We start from the raw sequence: 5,216 nt of genomic DNA on the forward strand, positions 1-5,216 counted from the left end.
CTCTCTGCCTCTCCTTCTCTCTCTGTGTAACTCTGACTTTCAAATAAATAAATAAATCTTAAAAAAAAAAAAAAGATTGCCGACGCCCCACCATCCCACAGTGTACGGGCCTCTTGAGACAAGTCTGCATGCTGTATCATATCACCCTATTTCACTTTCTTTATAATACATGCATGTGGAAAGCCAAGACTCTGTGGCAAAAAAAAAAAAAAAAAAAAAAAAAAAATCCTACATGGAGGATCTCTGTGAGACCTCAGTGGAAAGAATGGGTCATCAAAGAAGGATGTACTCTTCTCTGAAAGGAGGAGAGAACATCCACTTTGCTTATGGTTGTGTCCAAATACCGATGGAGTCTGTGGTCACAAAAGGCTTCCATAGCCTTGGCAGCTCATGGCAAGAGCCTTGGTGATCACTGACGTCATAAATAAGAGTGTTAATTGTTAAAGGAACAACAGAAGTCACTGTGCACTTGCTCCCCATGTAGGACCTCCGTCCCTAATGAGTTGTACTATGAGAATCGACTGCAAAACTTGTTCTCAAACTGTACTCTATATGTCGTGTGTGTGTGAGTGTAAACTGTTGAAATCTATGCTTAAAATGGAGTTGGTCCTTTGTATATAAAATCAAACTAAAAATGGCCGGCGCCGCTGCTCACTAGGCTAATCCTCCGCCTAGCGGTGCCGGCACACCGGGTTCTAGTCCCGGTTGGGGCGCTGGATTCTGTCCTGGTTGCCCCTCTTCCAGGCCAGCTCTCTGCTGTGGCCAGGGAGTGCAGTGGAGGATGGCCCAGGTGCGTGGGCCCTGCACCCCATCGGAGACCAGGAAAAGCACCTGGCTCCTGGCTCCTGCCATCGGATCAGCATGGTGCGCCGGCCGCAGCGTGCCGACCGCGGCGGCCATTGGAGGGTGAACCAACGGCAAAGGAAGACCTTTCTCTCTGTCTCTCTCTCACTGTCCACTCTGCCTGTCAAAAAAAAAAAAAAAATCAAACTAAAAATGGACCATATTGAAGAAGGAGATGGGTGAGGGAGATGGAGGTGGGATGGGAGTTAGGGTGGGAGTGTGGGTATGGGGGAAAGAACCACTATATTTCTAAAGTTGTACCTATGAAAAAATGCATTCATTAAATAAAAACTTAAAAAAAATAATGCATACATGTGTCACTGAAATGATTTTGTCCAGCTATTTACTTCTTTCTTGCCTTATTCTCCCTTAGCCCAAGTTAATTGAGATCAGGGTCCTGGTCTACCTTCTTCATGCCTAAGTTTCTAATAAGATAGTGACACTAAATAAAGATTTGTTGAGTAAATTTATATATCTCTATCTCTCTCTATATATAGATGTATATAGATGCAGTGACTAAATGGCTACCATTAAAATATTCTGTGACCCTTATTAATCCTTGATTTTCCTGACTCAGTAATGTTGCAGAATGATGAGGTAATCTCAGTTCTTGTTTCACACTGAAGAATTTCCATGTGGACAGGAACAGTGAGCAAAACAAGATTTACTTAAAGTGAGAAACCTCCTGCCACAGCAGTCAGCAGGGGGACTCAGGGGAAGAGTTGCCAAAGAAGCTTACCAGCATTGTCTCTTTTATACACAGAGTGGCTCCCTCTGATTGGTTCCTTCCTAAAACTGGATCCAGATTTAACCAATAAGAGGATGAGTAGAGTAACAGCCAATCAGAAGGCAGGGATAACAACCAATCAGAAGACAGTATGTTAATGAGGTAGGCTATATGAACCAACCAGGGAACTGACATTGGAGTAGCTTATTTTGCACAGAAGTGTGCATAGTGTTCAATGAGGTCTGTTGGGCAGACTCAACAACATCTGTAGATTACATTGTATATGTTCCCCCCACATCCTCCCTCAGTGTCCCCCTCCCTCAGGGCTCCTAGAGACTTACACCATGTGGTTCTTTTTTGCTATGTGCCATCCTCAGTCAGCCACACACTGCATCTCATCCCAGGAAGGCCCATTCTTAACTACAAGACTGATGACAGACCTGTGTGTTTGAGAAAGGCAACATTTTAAAATCAGGTGATAAATGATCACAACTAAATACAAAATTTCAGTTAATAAATCAAATCCTTGCAACAGAATTGCCCAAGAGTTTTTTTTTCTTGTACAAAAACAGCTCACACTACTCAGCAAAACACTCAACAGCAGCCTGTAAAACACACACAGTTCAGCTGAGCCATCAGTCCCCTACACCCCACCTGTCCTCCAAAGGATGGTTCCAGAAGTCATTTGGCTCCTGAAAACCATGCTCCACAAGACGTCAAGGAAGATTTCTCTGCAGGTTTCCCTTTGTGCCTCTTTTGCAGTGTAAAGTTCTGAATTAGAGCTTGGGGGATGAGGGATGCTATTAAATTGGCCACTTCCTTAGAGAATGGCAGGAGCATAGTTCCCAAAATGTATCTCCTCCAGGGATAAGGAGTTAAACTCGGTTCTCAGCAGGGACAGTACTGCGTCCACCTTCACTTTCGCCCCAGCTCTTCCATATCTTGGGAGATATTTTGGTTGGCACAATGATGGAGGGGCATTTAGTGAATGGCCCAGAAATACAGGCATCTCACAATGGATTGGATAGTGCCACAAACACTCACCCTGCCTCCTGCATGACCTCTGTACTGTGCTGCTGGACCATGTGCACCTGATGAAGCTTAAGCTTCAGGGCCCTTCCCTGCTCTGGAACCATTCTAAGTCCCTGGGAAACATTCTAGCAAAGTGTTCACGTGGTCAACCAGCTCTGTAAAACATACAAAAGAAAGCTACTTTAGGGGCCGGCACCCTGGCACAGTGGGTTAATCCTCTGCCAGTGGTGCTGGCATCCCATGTGGGCGTTGGTTCTAGTCCTGGCTGCTCCTCTTCCAATCCAGCTCACTGCAATGGCTTGGGAAAGCAGTAGAAGATGATCCAAGTCCTTGGGCCCCTGTACCCATGTGGGAAACCAGGAAGAAGCGCCTGGCTTCTGGCTTTGGATTGGCACAGCTCCAGCCATTGCGGCCATTTGGGGAGTAAACCAACGGAAGAAAGACATTTCTTTGTTTCTCCCTCTCACTGTGTAACTCTAACTCTCAAATAAAACCAATAAAATCTTTTAAAAAAATAAAAAGAAAGAAAGCTACTTTAACTGCAGGGTGTGAATGGCTCTTACTCAGTCCACTCCACCTCCTCACCATCATAGTTCCTCCTGGGTTGAGTGACACTGGAGTTACAGGCATTTTGGATTTGACCAAGGACAGGTTGAGTTGGGAATATAAGTGGTTTGCTATCTTGGAGGAGGAATGGCTTTTATGTAGGCTGCTACTACCTATGGCAGGGATTCACAGGTGCAGGGTCAGGAGACATAGGGAAACATGAACACATCCCATAGGGCTCAGTCCAGAAGTATATGGGTAACTGGTGAGAAATATACTTGGAATGTACAGAGTCAGACATGAAACTATGGGTAACCGTAAAACTGGAAGTGGAAGATTTGGTGCTCATTGAATGCTGGTCAAAATGGGAATTCTCCCTTTGACAGAGGTTTCTCAAATTTAACAACAGTCAAAAATTCACAGTATTACCAACAAGGAATTGTGAAGCTGAAAGAAAATGTTCTTTTTTTTACTTACTTGAAAAGCAGAGACAGAGATTCTCCATCCAATGACCACAACAACCAGCACTGGTCCAGGCTGAATCTGGGAGGGTGGATCTTAATCTGGGTGACCCTCATGGGTGGCAGGGACCCAAACATTTGAGCCATCACTTGCTACCTTCCAGAGTGTTCTGGAATTGAGAGTGTACGTGAGACTTGAGCGCACGCACTTTGATATGTGACGAGGGTGTCCCAAGAGGCATCTTAACTGCTATGACGAATGCCCACTCCTAAAATAAAACTTTCCTAAACTACCAACAATAACATAAGAAGTCAATCAGTCAAGCTAAAGACAGAATTATCTATTTTTTATATACAGAAATGATCTTACAAGGTCAAAGGCACATAGAAAGTTGATCAAGAAATCTCAGCAAAAATTATGTTTAATAAAGGATTAGAGAGGTGGATATTTGGTGCAGTGGGCAATCACCCCTTGGGACACCTCCACTCCATCCTGGAGTGCCTGGGTTTGAGTCCTGGGTCCGCTTCCAATCCAGCTTCCTGCTAATGTGAACTCTGGGAGGCAGCAGGTAATGGATCAAGTACTTGGGTCCCTGCCACCAACATGGGAGACCTGGATAGAGTTCGTGGCTCCTGGCTGCAGCCTGACAAAGCCCTGACTGTTACAGGCATTTGGAGAAAAGACCAGTGAATGGAAGATACTCTCTCTCTCTCTCTTTCTGTCTTTCAAATAAAAAAAATTTTTTAAAGGATTGCAGAAGCGTGTTAGGGTGTTTGTTAACAAAAATATTTGGATATTATTTTGATTTTGATGATGTGTGTGATACTTGTCAACTATTTAAAATTTGTAATTTCTCTTATTTACTATTGTAACTAACTTAACATTTGTTTTTATTGTTTTTCCTAAAGAGGGATCTCTAAATTTCATAATTCAGTTCCCATGAAACCTGCACATAGGTGAAAAACATGGACCTAGGACCTAAGTGCATTGAATGGATTAACTCGGAATTTTAATTTTTTTCTAACTTGAGAGGTAGAGAGAGATCCTATTCTCAGGTTCACTCCCCAGAGGCAATGGCCGCTCATTGGGGTTGAAACCGAGAGTCGGGGACTCAATCCACCCACACGGGTGGCAGGGGGGCTCAATTACTCATCACCTCTGCCTCCCAAGGTCTGCACCAGGAGGAAGCTGGAGACCAGAGCTAAGACCGGGACCCAGGTACTCCAACCTGGGGAGGCTGGCACCTTAGTCACAAGGTCAACCGCCAGCTCCCAGTCCTCGCATTCTTACCGGTGTCTTACCGTACCCAGGACTCCACACCTGGGAGAAGAATGAGAACTTACCAAGGTCTTCAGCAATGGCAATGCGGGCTCCAGGACCAGAAGGCATTTAGAATGAGACCCATACTTTCTTTTCTTCTCTTTAGGTTTTGTACCAAAGACATCGGCCTGTTCTCTGTGTCCCCTCCTCCAGTCAGGAAGGAGCTACTGGAGAAACGGTGATTAAGCGGCTTGGACTGGCCCTCAGGCAGTGCGCGCTCCAGGCAGCAGGAGGCGCTGTGGCGGGAGCCGCGCAGCGCGCTCCGGGCGCTCTGGCGCGAGGACGC

At 45.3% G+C, this 5,216-nt stretch overlaps 1 long non-coding RNA gene across 1 annotated transcript; it reads right to left on the bottom strand.

The window, feature by feature from the left end:
• Positions 1-1,910: 1,910 nt before the first annotated feature.
• LOC127487669 (uncharacterized) lies at positions 1,911-5,093 on the bottom strand. The gene is made up of 3 exons (XR_007914716.3): positions 4,954-5,093; positions 3,626-3,779; positions 1,911-2,010 (listed from the first exon to the last, which is right to left on the bottom strand). It is a non-coding gene; the product is annotated as an uncharacterized LOC127487669 (long non-coding RNA).
• Positions 5,094-5,216: the final 123 nt, after the last annotated feature.

This window comes from Oryctolagus cuniculus, chromosome 1 (genome assembly GCF_051225735.1).
Source record: "Oryctolagus cuniculus isolate XC-2025 breed Fujian yellow rabbit chromosome 1, ASM5122573v1, whole genome shotgun sequence".
Lineage (NCBI taxonomy): Eukaryota > Metazoa > Chordata > Mammalia > Lagomorpha > Leporidae > Oryctolagus > Oryctolagus cuniculus.